The following is a 24,681-nucleotide window of genomic DNA, read 5'->3' as shown; positions in this document are numbered from 1 at the left end:
GCCTCGAGGGGAGTGTTGCGGCTATCAATCACCCCAGGGGAACTGTAATAATTTGTGCTAAAATTGTCGAAATGCGGTATTGGTTAGTCCAATAGCTGAAGAATTGGTTGGTGAAGCAGAAGATCACGCACGAGGCCACGCCGAGAACCCATGTCCTGAATGTCAGGACGGGCAGCGATGGGTCATCCGTTAGTGGAACCGTGAGGCACACCTCTTCGATGGGGCAATCATCTGTTTTTCCGTCTCCTCCTGCGTGGTAAGTTAGTAGCATTCAGTCACAAAACCATCACAGCAAATGTAAATGCTTTCGGTGGTGATGGGCGAGGAGCTTACCGGACAATTTTTCGGCAGACTCTGCACCTTCAACCACGATTCCCGCCACCGTTTCTAAGATCAGTTTGAAGCCCCTTCGTCCGAATAGTCACTGTATACTTGCTCTTCTCAAGAATGTTGCCTCTGGTAAAACCACCTACCAATACTAATATGCACAAGTGAGGAGAGTATTGGTCCACTAACATTTAATTTAGATGGATGAACTTTCGACTAAGTGGCGTGGGGAAGATGCGTAATGAATCACTTTATCACTTTTAAAGAATCAATTTAGTCCACAACAGAAAGTCGGTTGTTGCGATCGTGCAATTTGAGACATATTTGCTTTTATAGTATGAACGTTCATAGAATGCTTAAAATCCATAATGCAGGATTAAGTAGAAACAACCTTTAAGAATGGTCTCTAGGATGCGACTCGCCCTTTAAGTGGGTAAGATAGGGAAAATTATCAAAAAAATCCTAAACCTATTGCAATTGTGCCAATTCAATCCTAAACCTTTTTTTTTCCTATTCAGTCCTAAACATTTTTCAATTGTGCCAATTCAGTCCATCCGGCTACTTTTGGCCGGCCGGCGCTGACGTCGACGCCGGGCGAAGAAGATGGGTTCTCGGGTCGGGTCAGGTTGACTAGGTCGACCTGGAAAGCCCGGTTTTGACTAAATTCGTAAATTAAGCTCGGTTTTGATCCAATTTTTAAAATTTAACCCCAAAATTGAATTCTTCATCAAATTTTGAACCCAAATATCTAATTTTCCCCAATTTTTGTCATAATCATGTCTAAGATTTTTGAATTTTTGTACTCGGGTTAATAGGGTTTTGTTCAATTCAATATCTTAATGACCTAATTAGGCAAAATTGATGCCAAAATTGAATTACACACATCTGATTAACCGTAGAAATGATGGTCTCATTGTTCGACAATTTCGAATTGGGCACGATTCCCAATTTGGGCTCAAAAATCCTAATTTTCAATTGAATTTTGGGGTTTTGTGATTTCTTTCACAAATTGTGCAATTGGACTGACCATCATGTAATTCAAGATCCCAAAATCATTTTTTGTGAAGACACTATGACTTAAAAATGACTAGAAAAGATTTAATTGCATTTTTGGTTTAATTCGCGATTGATTTTGCCCAATTTTGGGAAAAACACATACCCGATTGAAAATTTTCAAAATTGATGATGCATTAATGAAATTGGATTTAAAATAAAACTAATGACTATTTTTATGGAATTTTCTGATTCCATTTGCTATTTTTCTTGATTTTCTCACTCATTTTGACTAAAAGAAATTAAAGAAAATCTCAGGAAAATGCCTAAAAAATTATTTTTGATCTAGGAATAGGTTTCTGGGTTTAGCCAAGATTTCTAATCCTAATTTTGAGATTTTTAAAAATATGAAAAAAATAATAAGCTAAAAATCAGGTGTTAACACACGTCCCATGCACGAATGGATCACGTCCCATACACGAATAGGTCACGTCCCATGCACGTAAGACGCCATATATCGTTCACGGATGGGCTCGGACCCCTTCGTTCCCTTGGGCTGTGTCACATGCATATGAAATTCATTCGGTAAGAAGACAATTATATATAGGGGAATGAGCAAGTAAGGAAGGATAGTAACTATATAACATGAAGAAATTGAAGTGCCGGAGTCGTCTGTAACAGCATGAAGGCTGTAATAATATGGATGCTTCCGTGATAGAGAACCTTGGTAATTGTGAAAATTTGCACTGCACAGGCTCCGCGCGACCCAAGGTTGGCAAAGATGGTGAACGGGACATGTTTTTTCAAATTGAAAGGTCCTGGATTTAGTGAGAACGCCCATCTCATGAACAGGACCTGGATCGGCCTCGAAGGGAGTGTTGCGGCCATCAATCGTCCCAGGGGAAGTGTAACAATTTTTGCTAAAATTGCCGAAATGCGGTATTGGTTAGTCCGATAGCTGAAGAATTGGTTGGTGAAGCACAAGATCACGCACGAGGCCACGCCGAGAACCCATGTCCTGAATGCCAGGACGGGTAGCGATGGGTCATCCGTCAGTGGAACCGTGAGGCGCACCTCTTCGATGGGGCAATCGTCTGTTATTCCGTCTCCTCCTGCGTGGTAAGTTAGTAGCATTCAGTCACAAAACCATAACAACAAATGTAAATGCTTTCGGTGGTGATGGGCGAGGAGCTTACTGGACAATTTTTCGGCAGACTCTGCACCTTCAACCACGATTCCTGCCATCCTTTCTAAGATCAGTTTGAAGCCCCTTCGTCCGAATAATCACTGTATACTTGCTCTTCTCAAGAATGTTGCCTCTGGGTAAAACCACCTATCAATTCTAATATGCACAAGTGAGGAGAGTATTGGTCTGCTAGCATTTAATTTAGATGGATGAGCTTTCGACTAAGTGGCGTGGGGAAGATGCGTAATGAATCACTCTATCACTTTTAATGAATCAATTTAGTCCATAACAGAAAGTCGGTTGTTGCGTTCGTGCATTTTGATACATATTTGCTTTTACAGTATGAACGTTCATAAAACTCTTAAAATCCATAATGCAGGATTAAGTAGAAACAACCTCTAAGAATGGTCTCTACGGCGCGACTCGCCCTTTAAGTGGGTGAGATAGGGAAAACTACCAAAAAAGTCCAAAACCTATTGTAATTGTGCCAATTCAATCCTAAACCTTTTTTTTGTTGCCAATTCAGTCCTAAACCTTTTGCAATTGTGCCAATTCAGTCCATCCGGCCACTTTTGGTCGGCCGGCGTTAATGTGGACGTCGGGCGAAGAAGATGGGTTCCCCGATCGGGTCGGGTTGACCCGATCGACCAGGAAAGCCCGGTTTTGACTAAATTCGTAAATTAAGCTCGGTTTTGATCCTATTTTCAAAATTAAACCCCAAAATTGAATTTCTCATCACCTTTTGCACCCGAATATGTGATTTTCCCCAATTTTTGTCATAATCACGTCTAAGATTTTTAAATTTTTGTACTGGGGTTAATAGGGTTGTGTTCAATTCAATAGCTTAATGACCTGATTAGGTAAAATTGGTGCAAAATTGAATTACACAAATCTGATTAACCCTAGAAATGATGGTCTCATGGTTCGACAAATTCGAATTGGGCACGATTCCCAATTTGGGCTCAAAATTCCTAATTTTCAATTGAATTTTGGGGTTTTCTAATTTCTTTAACAAATTGTGCAATTGGACCGACCATCATGTAATTCAAGATCCCAGAATAATTTTTTGTGAAGACACTATGACTTAAAAATGACTAGACAAGATTTAATTGCATTTTTGGTTTAATTCGGGTTTGATTTTGCCCAATTTTGGGAAAAACACATACCCGATTCAAAATTTTCAAAATTATTGATGTATTAATGAAATTAGATTTAAAATAAGACTAATGACTATTTTTATGGAATTTTCTGATTCCATTTACTATTTTTCTTGATTTTTTCACTCATTTTGACTAAATGAAATTAAAGAAAAACTCAAGAAAATGGTAAAAATATTATTTTTGGTGTAGAAATAGATTTCTAGGTTTGTCCAAGATTCCTAATCCTAATTTTGAGATTTTTGAAAATATGAAAAAAAAATGACCTAAAAATCAAGAGTTAACACACGTCCCATGCACGAATGGGTCACGTCCAATGCACGTAAGACGCCATATATCGTTCACGGATGGGCTCGGGGCCCTTCGTTCCCTTGGGCTGTGTCACAAGTATCTGAAATTCATTCGGTAAGAAGACAATTAAATATAGAGGAACGAGCAAGTAAGGAAATATATTAACTATATAACATGAAGAAATTGAAGTGCATGAGTCATTTGTAATAGCATGAAGGCTGTAAAAATATAGATGCTTTCGTGATAGAGAACCTTGGTAATTGTGAAAATTTGCACTGCACAGGCTCCGCGCGACCCAAGGTTGGCAAAGATGGTGATCAGGACATGTTGTTTCAAATTGAAAGGTCCTGGATTTAGTGAGAACGCCCATCTCATGAACGGGACCTGAATCGGTCTCGAAGGGAGTGTTGCGGCCATCAATCGCCCCAGGGGAACTGTAACAATTTGTGCTAAAATTGCCGAAATGCGGTATTGGTTAGTCCGATAGCTGAAGAATTGGTTGGTTAAGCACAAGATCACGCTTGAGGCCACGCCGAAAACTAATGTCCTGAATGTCAAGACGAGCAGCGATGGGTCATCCATCAGTGGAACCGTGTGTGGTAATCATCTATTATTCCGTCTCCTCCTGTGTGGTAAGTTAGTAGCATTCAGTCACAAAACCATAACAGCAAATGTAAATGCTTTCGGTGGTGATGGGCAAGGAACTTACTGGTCAATTTTTCGGCAGACTGTGCACTTTCAACCACGATTCCCGCCATCCTTTCTAAGATCAGTTTGAAGCCCCTTCGTCCGAATAATCTCTGTATACTTGCTCTTTTCAAGAATGTTGCATCTGGTAAAACCACCAACCAATACTAATATGCACAAGTGAGGAGAGTATTGGTCCGCTAGCATTTAATTTAGATGGATGAGCTGTCGACTAAGTGGCGTGGGGAAGATGCGTAATGAATCAATTTATCACTTTTAAAGAATCAATTTAGTCCACAACAGAAAGTCGGTTGTTGCGATCGTGCATTTTGAGACATATTTGCTTTTACAGTATGAGCGTTTAGAGAACGCTTAAAATCCATAATCCAGGATTAAGTAGAAACAACCTTTCAGAATGGTCTCTAGGATGCGACTCGCCCTTTAAGTGGGTGAGATCGGGAAAATTACCAAAACAATCCTAAACCTATTGCAATTGTGCCAATTCAATCCTAAACTTTTTTTTTGCCTATTCAGTCCTCAACCTTTTGCAATTGTGCCAATTCAGTCCATCCGGCCACTTTTGGTCAGCCGGCGTTGACGTGGACGTCGGGCGAAGAAGATGGGTTCCCTGGTTGGGTCGGGTTGACCCGGTCGACCTGGAAAGCTCGGTTTTGACTAAATTCGCAAATTAAGCACGGTTTTGATCCAATTTTCAAAATTAAACCCCAAAATTGAATTTCTCGTCACATTTTGAACCCAAATATGTGATTGTCCCCAATTTTTGTCATAATCATGTCTAAGATTTTTAAATTTTTGTACTCGGGTTAATAGGGTTTTGTTCAATTCAATATCTTAATGACCTGATTAGGCAATATTGGTGCCAAAATTGAATTACACACATGTGATTAACCCTAGAAAAGATGGTCTCATGGTTCGACAAATTCGAATTGGGCACGATTCCCAATTTGGGCTCAAAATTCCTAATTTTCAATTGAATTTTGGATTTTTCTGATTTCTTTATCAAATTGTGCAATTGGACCGACCATCATGTAATTCAAGATCCCAGAATCATTTTTTGTGAAGACACTATGACTTAAAAATGACTAGAAAAGATTTAATTGCATTTTTGGTTTAATTCGGGTTTGATTTTGCCCAATTTTGGGAAAAACACATACCCGATTGAAAATTTTCAAAATTGATGTTGCATTAATGAAATTGGATTTAAAATAAGACTAATGACTATTTTTATGGAATTTTCAGATTTCATTTGCTATTTTTCTTGATTTTCTCACTCATTTTGACTAAAAGAAATTAAAGAAAAACTCAGGAAAATGCTAAAAATATTATTTTTGGTCTAAAAATAGGTTTCTAGGTTTGGCCAAGATTCCTAATCCTAATTTTGAGATTTTTGAAAAAATGAAAAAAACAATGAGCTAAAAATCAGGTGTTAACACACGTCCCATGCACGAATCGGCCACGTTCCATGCACGAATGGGTCACGTCCCATACACGTAAGACGCCATATATCTTTCACGGATGGGCTCGGAGCCCTTCGTTCCCTTGGGCCGTGTCACATGCATATGAAATTCATTCGGTAAGAAGACAATTATATATAGAGGAATGAGCAAGTAAGGAATGATAGTAACTATATAACATGAAGAAATTGAAGTGCATAAGTCGTCTGTAACAGCATGAAGGCTGTAATAATATAGATGCTTCCGTGATAGAGAATCTTGGTAATTGTGAAAATTTGCACTGCATAAGCTCCGCGCGACCCAAGGTTGGCAAAGATGGTGATCATGACATATTCTTTCAAATTGAAAGGTCCTGGATTTAGTGAGAACCCTCATCTCATGAACAAGACCTGGATCGGCCTCGAAGGGAGAGTTGCGGCCATCAATCGTCCTAGGGGAAGTGTAACAATTTGTGCTAAAATTGCCGAAATGCAGTATTGGTTAGTCCGATAGCTGAAGAATTGGTTGGTGAAGCACAAGATCACGCACGAGGCCACGCCGAGAACCCATGTCCTGAATGTCCAGACGGGCAGCGATGGGTCATCCGTCAGTGGAACCGTGAGGCGCACCTCTTCGATGAGGCAATCATCTGTTATTCCGTCTCCTCCTGCGTGGTAAGTTAGTAGCATTCAGTCACAAAACCATAACAGCAAATGTAAATGCTTTCGGTGGTGATGGGCCAGGAGTTTACCGGATAATTTTTCGGCAGACTTTGCACCTTCAACCACAATTCCCGCCATCATTTCTAAGATCAGTTTGAAGCCCCTTCATCCGAATAATCACTGTATACTTGCTCTTCTCAAGAATGTTGCCTCTGGGTAAAACCACCTACCAATACTAATATGCACAAGTGAGGAGAGTATTGGTCTGCTAGCATTTAATTTAGATGGATGAGCTTTCGACTATGTGGCGTGGGGAAGATGCGTAAAGAATCACTTTATCACTTTTAATGAATTAATTTAGTCCACAACCGAAAGTCGGGTGTTGCGATCGTGCATTTTGAGACATATTTGCTTTTACAGTATGAACGTTCACAGAACGCTTAAAATCCATAATGCAGGATTAAGTAGAAACAACCTCTAAGAATGGTCTCTAGGATGCGATTCGCCCTTTAAGTGGGTGAGATAGGGAAAATTTACCAAAAAAGTCCTAAACCTATTGCAATTGTGCCAATTCAATCCTAAACCTTTTTTTTTTTTGTAAATTCAGTCCGAAACCTTTTGCAATTGTGCCAATTCAGTCCATCCGGCCACTTTTGGTCGGTCGGCGCTGACGTGAACGTCGGGCAAAGAAGATGGGTTCTCGAGTCGTGTCGGGTTGACCAGGTCGACCTGGAAAGCCCGGTTTTGGAGGGAAAATGGGTTATATACCCTTCTCAAGACTCAATCTCGGCCGTCGGTGTGATTCGACGGTCAAGATTTGTGCTTATCTTTTTCTTAGAGGTTAAACAAAGACCTCATTTAACATGTGCTAATTTGAATGGTCACGATTTAATCTCATCAACAGTCTCAATTAATTTTGCAATTAAGGACTTGATTAGGGGCATTTTTGTAATTTCACAAAATCCGAGAACTTTTTTGAAAAATCTAAAAATTGGAGAGTTCTCAAATCAATTTCGCAAAATTGACTTCGGATTCGTGTTTATCTCACAAAAACGAGTCAAATGATATCAACCATTCGCGAATCGTGAACGATTAGTTCAAGCCCCTAATTAGGGCTAAAATTGGGGGTTTTCATTTCAAAGTGCCGATTCACAAAATTGGTCGCACGAGTAATCTTATGATGACCTCTGGATCAAATGTCGTAAAAGGAACCAAGCTAAAATATGAACAAAATGAAAGAAATTTTGTTTTTGGCCGATTCCGAATCTATTTCCGCAAATTGGGAAAAAATATGTTCTTAATCAATTTTTGCAAAATTTCAAATGCCAAAGTCAGATTGAATGTAAAATAAGATGATTTTTGAATTTTTGTATTTTTCGATTTTTTGGTCAAATGTTTGACCAAAAGTCAAATCCTAGTTGATTTTTCACTAGGAGCTTGATTTAATGATCAAATCTTTGAATTTTTCTGAAATTTCCACTTTTAAAGTGAAATTGGATTTGAAAGGAATCTTTTTATGCGAAAAGCCCCAATTTGACCCTGGGTTGACCAAAAAGTCAAATGGTTGACCAAAAAGTCAACTCGAAAGTCAACTGTTTGACTTTACGGGTTTTTGTATGAAATGAATGGTAAACCGTCTATAGAAGCTAGGCCAACAAACAGAATTAAAAAACGGCACTTTTTGTACGAGAAACGGGTTCTGTCGCGATCGGAACCCTAATCACGAATTTTTTTTTTTTTTGAAGGCGAGTCGGCTAAAAATTAGGTGTCAACACTAATTACTCTAGTTTTTACCAAATTTCAAATCTAAGAAGACATTGTTTGGGCTAATATGGAAATTTATCTCCAAAAGGGGAAAATTGTCCAAAAGGTCCTAAGCCTATTGTATAGCGGCCAATTTAGTCATAAATCTTTCAATTTTGCCGATTCAGTCTTAAACCTTTAGATTGTGCCAATTTAGTCATAAATTTTTTTATAATTTACCAATTTAGTCCTAAACCTTTTAACGAATTGCCAATTTAGTCATTTCAGCTAATTATGGCCAAAAATCGTTGATGAGCAGTCCAGTCAGCGCCTGCCATCCTACATGGCACTGATATATATCATTTTTTATTTTTTTAAAAAAATTCTGAAATTTTTATTGATTTTTCTTATTTTTTATTCTTTTCTTTTCTTTCTCTCCTATTTTCTTCATTGAGCCGGCGACGGGCAAGGGCTAGCGACCCTCGCCGGCCTCTGGGTGAGGGCGTCGCGGCCCTCACCCGCCCTCGCTGTGGTTGGTGATGGCCTGGCAAGGGCTACGGAGGGCCGGCGGCTTAATTAAGAAGAAGGGGAAAAAGAAAAGAAAAGAAAAAATCTATACAAATTTCGGAATTCTTTTTAAAAAATAAAAATTTATCTACGTCAACACCACGTAAGACGACTGGTGTTGACTGGACCACCACGTTAGCGATTTCCGACCAAAATTAATTAGAAAGACTAAATTGGCATTCATTAAAAGGTTTTTGACTAAATTGGCAAATCGTAAAAATGTTTAGGACTAAATTGACACAATTGAAAGGTTTAGGATTGAATTGACAACTTTTCAAAAGGTTTAGAACTGAATAGACAAAATCGAAAGGTTTAGGACTTGATTGACCGCCGTACAATAGGTGTAGGACTTTTTGAACAATTTTCCCTCTCCAAAAGACGTTTTCCTAGATCTGAAATTTGGGGAAAAACTAAAGTAATGACGTGAAATTGCCACGCAAGATCATAAGATCGATTTTGAACGGAAGGTTAATGGAGACAAATTTGAGACTCAAGTAAAAGTTGGTAATTTCTTATGAGAAACAAAAAATTTAGGATAATATTGGATCTAGAACTAAAGGTGGGGTTTTTTATTAGACCAAAAAAGTTTAGGATAGAATTGGAAATTGACCTATAATTTAGGTTTTTTACGAGACAAAAAAAGTTTAGGGTAGAATTGTGATTGGACCTAAAGTTTGGGGTTTTTTAATGAGACAAAAAAAGTTTAGGATAGAATTAGGACTGAAGCAAAAATCGAAGGTTTTTTTTAGGATATTAGGCCCTATTTTATTTAATACATCTAAATATTATATTTAATAAATTAAAAGGATCTTTAATTCTTTATTATTTATTATTTATTATTCCATCTTGATTGATACTCTTTTTTTTCTCATGAGATTCTTTTTCTTTCAAATAATTACGACGAGAGCTGAGTCATGAATGGGTAATGTCAATTCTTTTTTTGGGTTAATACCGCAAAAAACCCCAAACTGGTACGCTTGTGACAATTTTTCTCCAAACTAATTTTTTTATCACCAAAAACCCCAAACTGGTATATCTATGACAAATTTACCCTCAATTTATTTCTGTTAAATGTTAATGTCAAATTGCTTTGTTAAATGACACGCGACAAATGACGGATGTACCAATTTTATGTTTTACCCTCCGTTTGTCACAGGCGCATCAGTTTATGACAAATGTACCAGTTTGAGGTTTTTGGTGATCAAAAAATTAGTTTGGGATAAATTTATTACAGGTGTTTTAGTTTGGGGTTTTTCTTGATCAAAAAATTAATTTGGGGTAAAATTGTCACAATGGTACGAGTTTGGGATTTTTCATGGTATTATTAACCTTTCTTTTTATATCTTAGCCGAAAGTTACTAATTTTATTTCCAATTATTTGTTAATCTATTAATCCTAGTTGTTTTAATGAAACCATTAATATGAGGTATATTTAGATTATTAAAAAACTAATCTAATCAAACCGCGAGGGAACAATTTATAATCATATCCCAGAAGATAAACATTTCATCAATTTCTAATCATTTTGTTCAATAAGCTTCTGTCACGCCCCGAACCCTGGAGAGCGCGAACATCCTTCCTTGGTCGTGGAATTGCGATGTCCCAGGACGCGTCGCCGACCCACTTATTTTAACTTTCAATTATGCATATGCGGAAGCACAATATCTCCGAACAACAACAGGAGGGATAGGGATAGACTAGAAAACATACAACAAATATATATATACACACACATTAATAGCAGTACATCAAGAATTAATATATTATAAGTCCGCCACGCAGATCTTCCCGATTACAACCACAAAAGGTAGGGGGTTAACCTAGCTCCTCTATCCATGAGGACAACCTCAAAAGGTGTTCTCCCTCAAAACAGCCGGTTCCTTTATGTGATTATACGAGCACAATAACCACACCACTCATTTATATCTCAGTATTTAGCTAAATGCAAACGTGGTTCGTGCTCACACAACAAAGTACCGCAACTTTCACACGTAAAAATACAGGAATAAATTCACACGTGATCACATACGCACAATCAACCCATCAACCTTTGCACGATTTCCTTTTTAAACATCCTTGCCCCATTTAACTCATAAAACCGGACATATAAACCCGACACCTCAGGAATTTCCACTTATATGTCCATAAAACCTTTCTTTAAAAACAACATTCAAGGTTTATAAAATGGGCAATCACATTTCATGGCATAACAAGCTCTAAAGCACATGAAATATACACAAAATTATTACACAATTCAAGTACAAACCACATATAACAATCACTTATCGCCCTATTGTGATAACTTATCAAATAAAACCGATAACTTATCGCTCTCTCGTGATAACTTATCATCCATTTCGTCGATAGCTTATCAACAAATGCCCGATAACTTATCATCCCTTTAATGATAGCTTATCACATTTTCTCGATAACCTATCAAGTCCACTTATCACCCGAACACGATTCTGATGACACCGGTGCGACGGCGGCGGCGAGGGCTACGCGTGGCTTGATCCGGAACGGCACGGGTGGCGGTGCGGGAAATGAGTCTCACGGGTGGCTGTTGGATAGCAACAAGGGTGGCTCGGTGAGGGGTGAGGCGCAGCTCACGGCGGTCCGGCGTGAGGCGGACGGCGGCGCACGGCTATGCACAGCTCGGGGGCGGCAAGGGCGCACGATGGTGGTGGCGGTACTAAACAAAACAAGAGGAAAAAGGGAGAGGGAGGGGGCGGTGAAGAGGGGAGCCGAACAAGGGGAGAGAGAGAGAGAGAGAGAGAGAGAGAGAGAGAGAGAGAGAGAGAGAGAGAGAGAGAGAGAGAGAGAGAGAAGGCTAACTTGTCTTGCAAGACACACCCAAAGATGGATGGCTAAGATCAACTCTTGCCCAACAAGCCAAGATTAATGGCTAGAAATTGATCTTATAAGACAAGCTAATGATGGCTTCTAAAAGACTTAGGGGCAAAATGGTAATTTCAGCCATTGTCACTATTCACGAGCACTATTCACTTGGGCTTGGGCTTGAACGGGCCCAATTTGAAGAGAAATGGGCTTGAAAAGGTTAATGGGCTTTCCTTGGGCCCATAGGGCTTTGGCCTTGGGCATGAGGCCCATCTTGATCCACTTGGGCGGCCTACTTGTGGGCTTCCATTCTCGGCCCAATAATTACTTTGTTCAAAGTTTCGGGGCCCAAAACTATTCCCGGGGTTCTATCTCGACTAAACCGGAAATGAAAGTCTCTGAACTATCCTTAATCGAAAACCTATAACCTAACCAAGGCTCGTGGCTAAACTTCAATATGAAGTGCTCCTAATACAGCCTATTCGAGTAAGGCGGTCTATTGGGTGTCGCTAGCATGACTTATGGTTGATTCGTCAATCAATCCATATTCGAGTCTCGTCAATCAATAGATCATTCTCGGTTGTCATGTAATCGTGCGTAATTGACTTATTTACCTGGGGCACGTGGTCTTGTGAAATTAGCTTAGGATCGTTCGGGTTTAATATAATGATTGTGCGGAATCACCTGCAATCCGACTAAGTATACTCTTGTCGAATCGATCCATAATCATTCACTAATTGACCCGTGACGGTAGACATGGCCACGGTTCAGGAACCGGCGGTTCCGGGCCGGTTCCGGCTCCGGCCTGTTCCGGTTCGAGGGGGGAGGAGGAGAAAAGGAGATGAGGCATAGGGTAGCGAGGGGGGAGGAGGAGGGGGCATCGGCGTCGGCGGCTGCGGCCATGGGTGGGGGCGACAGCGGTGACGGTGGCGAGGGTCAGATCTGGGAAGACGGGGGGCGGGCGGAGGAGAAAAGGGGAGGACCTGAGGAGGCGCAGGGGAGAGGGGGGAAGGAGGGACCGACCATGACGAGGACCTTGCTGTCGGTCCGCAAGAGGAGCTCGGAGGCGAGGCCCGAGACGCAGGCGGTGCGGTACAGGGTCAATACGGTGGCGTCCGCGGTGGCGAGGGGCTGGCCGGTGAGGAGGCTGAAGAGGACGAAGACGGGCGTGGACCCCGGCGGGGTTCGGCGCGGAGGAGTTGCCGGGGAAGTGGGTCACGAGCTTGACGCCGTGTAAGGGAGGGAAGGGTGGGAGGACCGGGGAGGGCATGAGGAGGAGGGAGGCGGAGGGGGCGGCGGCGGCGGAGAGGGGGTGGGAGTGGTGGAGAGGGGTGTAGACGGAGGAGGAGAGGGTGGAGCGGAAGTGACGGATGAGGGACTGGTCACTGGTGGGAAAGGAAGGCATGGAGGACTGGAGGAGGTGGGTTTTTTTTTTTGGAATCGGGCCCGGAACCGCCTGTTCCGAGCCGGTTCCAAAATTATTGGAACTGCAACCGGGCCCGTAGGCCACGGGCCGGTTCCGGTTCCGAACCTCGGGCCCGGTCAACGGGCCGGTCCCGGGTTCGACCTGAGCTGGTTCCGGGCCAAAATCGGCTCGTGACCATGTCTACGTGACGGCGTAAGGTCGTCCCGCATCGATTCTTATGGTCGAGTACTCTAGTCGAGCGCATTTCCCGACACTCAATTGCCCATCCTAATCGAATAGTTGACCTATGCACAATTCGGGAATCGACTCATGGTCTAACCCTGCTGTTACGGTTAGTTTTATCACCTAGAGGGGGGTGAATAGGTGATTTTACAAATTGAATGATTTAAACGTGTGGAATGAATATAGTTGAGGTCAACAACTCATATGAACAATATCAGATGGATGCGTATGACAAACTTATTGTCGTCAGATGATTGCGTCTAATGACTAAGATGATGTTCTGACGAACTTGTTTGACAAATATGTATGCAGTATAATATCAGCAATAATAAATGAAAGTTTAGGGATAGATAATACTGCACACAGATCTTTATAGTGGTTCGGCTTTATCAAGCCTACATCCACTCTCCACGCTAGCAGCCTATTGGCTGTGTTTCACTATTGAATCACCAGAAGATTACAAGAGCAGTGCTTCTCAGATGATAGATTGCACTATCATATACGCTCTTCACTTAAGTAATTTTCTTTCTAAAGTCACAACGTGGAATATAGTAATCACAAGTATGTAAGATCGAAGCTCTATTCAAACTTTGGAATTCTCGATTCTGGTTATTCTTCTTGTACGACGTTTGCACTCCTTTTATACTCCTCCATTTCCAATCTATCCGTTGGATAATCTTCAGAGGATTGATCTCCAAATCAAATCGTTAGAGAAAACTTCCCAAAAGAAAATGCATAGCCGTTAGAAGAAAAACCATTATCTCCAGGTGATTTGATCGCCCATACAATCAAATCAAGGTTTTCATAACTGTAGTTCGTCGTATTTAAGGAACGATCTTGTGATTGCCAATCAGGATATCTTGAGATATCAGTTTAATTATCTTGCATAAACTTACAAAAAATAACACTTATTGAATCTGACCAGTAATTTTAAGTCAAATGACAAAGTCCTTTCATCGACTAAGGGTGCGCATGAATGCCATTCTGTGCCCGGGAACTATTTCTGAACAGAAATGATTTTTTTTTATTCTGTGCCCGAAAACAATTTTTGAGTATTTTAAGGCATTTGATAAACTGTCCAAAATTTCTATTCCTAGAGTAGAAAAGAACAGAAATGCGTTTGGTAACTACACAAAATTTCTGTTCCCAAATAATATTTTAATAATATTTTGAATTGTTTAATTTGTTTTTCTTTCTACCCATTTTCTTCTTTGGCCATGGCCGGTCGCCGGCGGCCGGCGGCCAGCAACCGGCCACAGCCCAGGGCCGGCGAGGGCGTCATGGCCTTCGTCGGCCGCCGGCGGAGGCGAGGGTCGCCGCTCGCCGGTGAGGCGAGGGGCGGACCCTCGCCGCTTGGGCGAGGCGGCCTCGCCCGGAGACGGCGAGGCTCGGGTCTCGCCCGGATCTGGCGAGGCCGAGCCTCGCCGTCGCGACCACGGCGAGGTCGGCTTCGCCGTGGGTCGCGGCGGCGAGGCTCGGCCTCGCCGTCTCTGGCGAGGCCGCCTCGCCCGGGCGGCGAGGTCCGACCCTTGCCCTCGCCGGCGAGCGACCCTCGCCTCGCCGGCCACGGGGCTGTGGCGGTCGCCGGCCGCCGGCCGCGGGTCGCCGGCGGCCGGGCCAGCCCAGGGAAGAACAGCACAAAAATAAGAAAAGAAAAAAAAGAAAAAGAAGAAAAAAAACTGATTCTCAAAATTGTGCCGAGAAACAAGAAGCAACTTTTTTTTACTTCTTGTTTCTCTTCCAAAACTGTTTCTCGGCACAAATTTTTGCAAAAATGTGCCCAGGAACAAAAAGTTTACCAAACGCATTTCTATTCCCAAACTATTTCTGGGAACAAAAGAACAGAAATTTTCACTATTTGGCACGTTACCAAACGGGCCCTAAGTCTGATGACTCAGCATTTACCTGCATCAAATGACTTAAGTGTAATTCTGATTAGTAAAAGATTGTTTTGTTATTCGTCAAAACTAATTATGGATTTTGCTCAATATTCTCCCCCTTTTTTATGATGACAAAACTATCCATAAACGTTAGAAAAATATTCAGAGGATATAACATTTAAGGCATAAAATATTGTTAAGTTCTGAAATCAGCAAAATATTTTTAAGTATGTCAATTCTCATTCTACCCGCTTACGTCAACATTTGCATTCATAATTTGTATAAACCTTCTCTCCCTTTTTGACATCAGCAGAAAGGATAAATAGCAATAAAGTTCACACCAAGTCAAAACGCATAAAAAACAAGTATCAAGCGCGGAAACTTTTCGCAGATTATCTCCCCCTTTTTAATGGTGACAAAACTTTCCATGCAGATAAATAGATTTTGAGATAATTTTGAGAAATATGATCAAACATATAATGTAGCAGATATTCAAGATATTCTATATGAGTAGATATGAGATTTTTAAACTTTATTCATGAATAAGATTAGGCGAAGCGCAAAATTTGAACCATAAAAATCTGAATCACAGTCCGTCTCTTTTCCTTTGCATCCAATAATCTGCATATCAAAACATATGATATTTGCATATTTGAGCATATCAAAGCATATCATATCTGCATCAAGTAATAAGTATATATGCGTATTTACATTCTCTCCCCCTTTTTGTCATAATCAAGAAGCGATATTAATGAAAAGGGTATCACGTAGAGAATATAAATTGAACTCATCTTTGCATAGTATCTTCGAAATTTATTTGGCATGAAACATAACCTTTACAAGTATCATCTTTCACGAACATAACATATATTCAATATAGCTCATGTTCTGTAGAAACAACTATCATATACATCAGCAAATATAAAAATCAATGATTACGGATGTACATAATAAATTTCACAATCTTTTTGTCATAATAAAACGATAATATAAATAAGAGATTGTATATGACAAAAAATAAGGGAAATATAAGAAATACTAACCTGGATTATGTAGAACTTAGCAAGTTCTAACATACATTACCTTTTCTTCCATAGCAATCAAGAACATGCAGAAATTAAAAAAAAAACTTTATTTGGATTTTTCCATACTTGATCTATGCTCCCCCTCAATTTGATGCCATTTTGACATGATAATGATTCTCCCCCTTTCTTTTGCATTTTTCCACTTTTAGCTTTTCACCTTTTTGATTTTTTCCCCCTGTCGTCAAGACAGCTTTTGCAAACAACTTTCCTTGTGGCTTGTGCACGTTGAACATAATGTTGTTCCTCTATTTTGTTTGTAGCAGCAACATCCGCAACATTTGTTTGCTTTTTGAATTTCGAGAAAGAAATTTATTTTCTTCATTCAAGCTCTTCTCGAATTCAATCTGCATAAACTTAACAAACTTTTTGCACAATTTCGCTGTTAAAGATATAATATCTCACGTAATATATAATGCCATTTCTTTTGAATAAATAAATTGAATAGCATATATAAGAGTATCAAATATTTCATTCTGAAGCAACTTATCCTTTACGACGCATAAAGCGTTTGCTCATAATATTTTAATAAGCCTTCAATAATTTGTGAGAATATTGCGCAAAGGAGAAATTTTTGATCCTTCAAAAATATTGCAAAATCTCCACGATTTTGGGATCAAGCTTTCCAAACTTCACAAGGAAAGATTCATTTACAACCTGCAAATACTTGTAAGAGAAATAGTAATCTTTGCAAAATATAGAGAATGTCACGTACATACCTTCCTCCGATTTGCGGATCAAACTTGTCAATTATAATAGTACTTCCAAGAATATAGCAAGTGTATCCAAAATATGCAATAATATCTTTAAAGATTAAAGGGGTTTTCTTGAAGAATAAATCTCAAAAGATAATTAATGAATTTCGCTAAAGGAATGTAGATATTTCAAGCATTAAATATATGCAATATTTTACATACATGGCAACAAATATTACCAATTTGTTTCTCAACATGCATGTTCAGAATATTCCTTTCCTCTTTAGAAAGAATTCATCACTTGAGATCCTTCTTTGATTGCATCATGATTTGCAATAAAGCTCCCTTGTATAATTGCCTGCAATAAACTCATTTCCTTTTTGGTATTCATAGATTTGGATCCTTTCCTTTTGTTAGGCGCAAAATAGGAAACTTTCGTAGAAGCCCAACATTCTTTCCCAACAATCTTAGTAGAATATTTAAGGGAAATATAAAACAATATCTCGTAAAAAAAAATTATTTCTTTGTAAGGCATGACAAGGTCAGAGAACACATAATGAGTCCATAAATCCAAATTATTTCTTTCCCAATAAGATATCAATCAATCTCTTTTATAAAATTTCATCTAAAAAATCCATCGGAATAAAATTGACTTTTATTAAAAAAAAACATTTCCAGCGTAAATCAACATTGTAAAATAATAGAACATGCCAAAGGAATATCAAATACAATGGGAATTTATAGATATGTAAAGGATGTTCCAAAATATAACAACATACCTTTACTTACCCTTTTTTTTTATTCCCTGCAAGAAAAGTAATCTCATCTTTTCTTTGGTATCCAAATTTTCTTGGATCCGTTTTGGTTAGGATCAATCATTCTCAGAATGTCCCTTTGAATAGGTTTCCAAACTTTAGGACAATCATTCTTAAAGTGATTTGTATCACCGCAATTTGAGCACTTAAAGGAAGTTTGACCATTGAATTTCACAAACTGCTTTTGAAAGTGAATTTGATACACAAATCTAGGGGGTCTTTTCTTTAGTCTTTCTTTGACATTAGGAAAAATATTTTTCAATTCAGTATTTTTCTCAAAACCCAAACCTGATTTATTATAATAGGGAGCTTGAATTGACAAAATATGTTGAAGATTTTTCGAACCCATTGAGAATTTCTTGGTTATATTTGAAATTTCATTTTTCAGAAGTTCTTTTTCTTTAGAGATACGATCAGAACTTTCCATAGAAATATTTTTCATATCAGAAATTTCCTTTTTCAATAAATCATTTTTCTTTTCAAGGAATTCCTTATTCTCCTTGATAAGATTAAATTCCTTTTGCAAAAAATCAATCTTATCCTTTTGTGAAATATCTTGCTGTTTTAAAAGATTGTTTTCCTTTTTTAAACATTCATTTTCGTATGCAATTGACTCATCAATTTCCTTGTTTTGAGTTGCACTTTTTAAAGACAAAATCTCATTCTTCAATACAGAAATCTTTTTGAAAGCAGTTTTATCAACAGAGATTAATTCATCAATATAATTTGCAACTGCTTCAAGAATTTTGGAATTACTTACTTCGTCTTCTTCATCAGAACTTGATTCTGAGTCTGAATTTGCCATCAAGCAGATATTGGCATATTCTTGTTCGCTGTCATCATCACCTGAATCACTCCACGTTTCAGCTTTAAAAGCCTTCTTCTATCGTTCATACTTTCCTTTGTTCGTTTTGAGAAGAGGACATTTGGGCTTTATGTGTCCGTTCTTTTTGCAGTGAAAACATATCACGTCCTTGTTTTCTTCATCTTCGACACTTGATTTCTTCTGAAGGTTTAGCTTCTTGGCTTTTGATGGCTCATAATTCTTGAATTACTTCTTTGACTTATTCATCTTCACCTTCTTTGCTGTCTTTCTCAGTTTCTTGACCATTTCAACCAACTCTTCATCTTCATCATCTTCATCTGAATCTGTGTCATCAGAATCAATGTTATTTTTTAAAGCTATGGATTTTTTACCTTTGGGTTCTTCAATTTCTAAGAACTTTTCAGTTTCATAGGATTGAAGAGTTCCGATAAGTTCGTCCACTGTGAGTGGTCTGATCCCCTGAGTTTCTCGAATAGAAACTTTGATGTTGTTCCACTCTTTTGAGAGAGCTCTCAGCAACTTGTTCACCTTCATAGGTTCTAAGATGGGATTATTTTGGAATTCAAGCCCATTTACGATTTCAGTGAATATGCTCTGCATCTCGGAAATTGTTTCATTTGGTTTTTGAGTGAAGGACTCATACTGCCCAAGGAGAATGTTGAGATTTGTCTCCTTGACTCTCTCTGTTCTTTCATGAACAAGCTTGAGACGATCCCAAATTTCTTTTGCAGTTTTGAGATTTGCAATTCGTTTATATTCAACGTGTGCTAGACCATTGTATATGGCCGTTTTGATTTTTGCATCAAGATAGATCCTTTTGGAAATTTCCTTGGCCGAGAGATGTAGAGCTTGAGGTCTGATTTGCTCTCTAATTCCTTCAGCAGAAGGTGTCTCATTTTGCCCTTTTGAAGTTTCTGGAGATTTTGTTTCAGTTGGAATGATTCCTTGTTCAACGATATCCCATATATCTTGATCTATTCCCAAGATGAATGTCTTCATCTTGTTTTTCCGGACACTGTACTCAGTTCCATTGAAGTAAGACGGTATGTTGTTGTGACCTGACTCAGCATTACTAGCCATCAAGAATCGTTAGTTTAGAAGTAAAATAACACTTCAAAGAAAAATGAGCACTAGGCTTTGATACCAATTGTTACGGCTAGTTTTATCACTTAGAGGGGGGTAAATAGGTGATTTTACAAATTGAATGATTTAAACGTGCGGAATGAATATAGTCGAGGTCAACAACTCATATGAACAATATCAGATGGATGCGTATGACAAACTTGTTGTCGTCAGATGATTGCGTTTGATGACTAAGATGATATTCTGACGAACTTGTTTGACAAATATGTATGCAGTAGAATATCAGTAATAATAAATAAAAGTTTAGGGATAGAGAATACTGCACACAGATCTTTATAGTGGTTCGGCTTTATCAAACCTACGTCCACTCTCCACGCTGGCAGCCTGTTGGCTGTGTTTCACTATTGAATCACCAGAAGATTACAAGAGCAGTGCTTCTCAGATGATAGACTGCACTATCATGTACGCTATTCACTTAAGTAATTTTCTTTCTAAAGTCACAACGTGGAATACAGTAATCACAAGTATGTAAGATCGAAGCTCTATTCAAACTTTGGAATTCTCGATTCTGGTTATTCTTCTTGTACGACGTTTGCACTCCTTTTATACTCCTCCATTTCCAATCTATCCAATGGATAATCTTCAGAGGATTGATCTCCAAATCAAACCGTTAGAGAAAACTTCCCAAAAGAAAATGCATAGCCGTTAGAAGAAAAACCATTATCTCCAGGTGATTTGATCGCCCATACAATCGAATCAAGGTTTCCATAAGTGTAGTTCTTCGTGTTTAAGGAACGATCTTATGATTGCCAATTAGGATATCTTGAGATATCAGTTTGATTATCCTGTATAAACTTACCAAAAATAACACTTATGAATCTAACGAGTAATTTTGAGTAGATGATAAAGTCCTTTCATCGACTAAGTCTGATGACTCAGCATTTACTTGCATCAAATAACTTAAGTGTAATTCTGATTAGTAAAAGATAGTTTTGTCATTCGTCAAAACTAATTAGGGATTTTGTTCAACACCTGCTATTAGTGCATTGACAGTTTAAGCCACTTTTCTTGCCGAAATAGGGTTCGAATCGAGGATGTCACAGCTTCACTAAATTTCAGATGAGAACTTTATGATGTATTTAGATCATATTTTAATTGACAAGTGAAATAAGTAGTCTTATAATTTTGTAATTTTTTAACACGACTTTCACGATAAAAGAATTGTAGAACGGCAAAGTTCATATAAGTACTAGTTTTATAAGATAATAGGGGTTTAACTTTCCGAAAGAATAATAAAGATTTAAATTTAAAATTCGAAAAGTGTTAGGAATTTAAGTATTAGAAATTTAATTTATAGGTAAATTAAAAATTTACATCTCATCCAACATTATACATTGTTAACTCAATTAATATTGTACCGTGATTAGTCACTCAATATAGTATATAGGCACACCTACTAGTATGTTAAATCGCACGTTATGCAAGAAGATAATATCATCAACAAATCAAGGGCAGATGACTAGAAAGATATTAAATTATATAAATACACGAATAATTTCTTAATCATACTAACCAAGCTAATACAATTTCGAGACAAACATAATAAACATAAAAAACACACTATCGGGGTATGTTTGTTTGAGCTAAAGTGAAAATAAGAAATAACCTTTTTGCTTTGTTGTCGAAATTTAGAATATCATTAAATTTTTTCAAGTTTTTGAAGAAAATCATATGTGAATCTTTTGCATTTCGTGAAATTTCAGATATTTCGGATTTAAAAAACAAATCAATTATTGCGGTGTCAAATTGTAATTAAGTGGAGTAAAAGGACTGGCTTGATTTCGATTTCGATTTTGTGGTAAAAATCAATAAACATAAATGATATGCATGAATAAAAACTTCATAGCAAACGGCAAGAGCTGTTTCATCTCCACCTTCGCCTTTCATCTTTTACGGCAAAAGAACACTACAAGTGCCATAACTTGTGTATGGCGCTCACTTTGGTGCCATAAGTTTTTTTGGATCACTTTAGTGCTAAAATTTTTGAAAAACGATCACTTAAGTGCTAAAATTTTTGAAAAACGATCACTTAAGTGCCAACTCCGGTGCCGTACACAATTTTTCGCCGGAAATCCGGCGTGGCATTTTTTTTATTAATTTCTGAAGCTGACGTGGCTCGCCAGAGGCTCGCCGGAGATTGGCACTTAAGTGATCGTTTTTCAAAAATTTTAGCACTTAAATGATCATTTTTAAAAATTTTTAGCACTTAAGTGATCGTTTTTCAAATATTTTAGCACTGAAGTGATCCAAAAAAAACTTATGACACTTAAGTGATCGTTTTTCCTCCGACTTGGCACCAAAGTGATCCGAAAGAAAGTTATGGCACCAAAGTGATCTCCGTACACAAGTTATGGCACTTATAGTGTCCTTTTGCCCATCTTTTACTGACATCACTCGAGGGCGAATTCACTCACCGGAAGACAAACGCAGTCAAGGTCGGCTCCGACGGTGCAACGCCAGTACCTCTTCATGTCGCCCCCGAAGAGCTAATTTATTGAAAGGACGTCCCATGTCCATAATCAATGCTATAATTAATTTAGTAAAAGTATTTCTATAATTTGCAGGATTTGTCGTTTCTTTTTAAGTCGTGACACCATATTTAAGTGCTCTCTTTAGATAGTAGTATAGAATTAGCAAAGTAACGTGGGACTTGGGTACTCTGTCTTCTTTCCGGCTACAACATTGCAAAGATATTTGGCAGAAAGAGCAATTGTTGCGCCGTGCCATTGGCACACTAAAGAGGTACTTCCATTTGTCATGAATTGTCATGAATGGGGAAACTGTCCCCGAATGAGCTACTAGGGTCCGATACGGATATTTCGCTCAAACGTCCCATAGACATCCCATCACTAGCCAAACGGGGGCCTCTCCCAGACCATACCTCCCATAGACATCCCATCACTAGTCTAACCAGTTTGCTGTCGAACCTCCGCCGGCCGGCAAAAAACTGATCTAAACATCCTAAGTCATCACTAACCTAAACATGCTTCTCCAAGCTTCAAATCTTTACTCTAATCGCCCTAGTCGTCTAAACCGATCCAAATCAACATCAGAACATCAATCAAAGAGAGAATCAACTAACTTGAGGGGCTTATGACCACGGGAGGCGCTCTGGTGAGGTCAAGGAAGCTCCGGCGAGAAAGTTTAATGGTGGCCGAGACGATTCATGCGCGTTTTTCAATCAGAAATGCAATCAAACAATGTAAAACATGATTAGAAATCATATTAGGCCTTGTTGACACCTAAATTTCGACGCATCATTTAGTGGTTAATTGCATAGAAAATTAGGGATTAAATTTTAACCCCTGAACAAAAATATTATAAATCGCATAGCATAAAGTTTAGGTTCATATAGATTAACTGCATTTCGCATCGGATCGGCGGTGGTAAGCAAGCTTAAAATTCATCACGTAAATCGAGCTCGGGCACCGAACGAGACTCGGCTCACTCGGAAAGCATGGGTCGAAAATCACACGCAAAAGGGCTTGGTTGTCTTAATTTGAGCTTAAATTAGCCCATTATGCTTAATTAAAGAAAAGCCCAAATTAATTCAGCCCACTTAGAATTAAATTAAAGCCTAAACCTAAGCCCATTAGGACTAGAAAGCCCAGCTAATTGACCTAGGTTTACATTATAAATATATGTTTATGTCTCATAATCAAGGGGGGAGGTCTCAGAATTTTCGGAGAACACACGAGAGAAAAACACTTGAGAAAGAGAACTAAAGGCGAAGGAAGCGGCTGAGATTTCCATCGCGGTCGCTGCTCCTTGCGTCGGTCGCTGCTCCATACTATCGGTCAACGTGGGGACATGTATTTGGAATGACGTTCTGGTGTCATGGGTACAGAACACTGAGAAAAAAGAAGTCAAGATCACTGCAGCCGTGACTTGTTCTGCAGCCGTGACAATTCTTCTTCTTGTTCTGCAACGTGGGGACACACAACATTGAATACACAGCCATCAAGCTCCACGATGGCCACCGTGCCTGTGTTGCTGTTACTGCTTCCCACGTGGTGAAGAGCAGCACGTCCAGTTGGAGCCCCTTCGACGAAGTTCAATTTGATTCAAGCCTCAACAACGAGGCATTCCATTCTTGGAGACGAGCCAATTCCATCGACGCCAACGATTTTCCTCTGACGCGCTTGCTGTTTCCCGACGAATTCTCACGACGATCGGCATTGCTCGCTGAAGTCCAACCCAACTCAAAGTCATTCAGTGGTCAAAGAGATAGGCATCCAACCGAGAGAGGTGCAAGTGAAAACCGTGACCCACCGTAAGCTCAACGCCAAGTCTGGTCACCGCCGGAAAGCTGCCCGTCCCCGCCTGTTGGCCGCTGCCCGGAGACGCTCGCCGCGCCGCTGTTCCCGTCGTGTCACCGTCGCTAGCCGCCACTGTTCCCGACGTCGCGCCGCCGCTCCCGACGCACTGCCGATCCGCAATCCCGATCCGCTGCAGATTCAAATTAGGAAAGAAATCTGCAAATCAGGTAATTACCATATCCCGATTTGATTCGAATATTTGGTTGCCTAATTTGTGCTTATTGATATCTAATTTTGCATATTTGGATAATAAGCATTATTTCAATTAGGATTTTATTTCCTTTTTTGAAATCTTGGATATCTATTACTTTTCAAATTTGGATAGAATTTAGAATTTTCAAAATCCTTTAAATATATCCAAGATATTT

At 39.2% G+C, this 24,681-nt stretch overlaps 1 pseudogene; it reads right to left on the bottom strand.

The window, feature by feature from the left end:
• LOC115670815 (oligopeptide transporter 1-like) overlaps nucleotides 1–13,310 on the bottom strand; it is a 32,318-nt pseudogene extending 19,008 nt beyond the window's left edge.
• Between the last annotated feature and the right edge of the window lie 11,371 nt (nucleotides 13,311–24,681).

This window comes from Syzygium oleosum, unplaced genomic scaffold (assembly GCF_021117445.2).
Source record: "Syzygium oleosum isolate NSW1041296 unplaced genomic scaffold, Sole_v2.1 Sole_v2.05, whole genome shotgun sequence".
NCBI classification, from domain to species: Eukaryota; Viridiplantae; Streptophyta; class Magnoliopsida; order Myrtales; family Myrtaceae; genus Syzygium; species Syzygium oleosum.
Note: the sequence above shows the minus strand (reverse complement) of the source record. Positions and strands in the feature narration are given on the sequence as shown.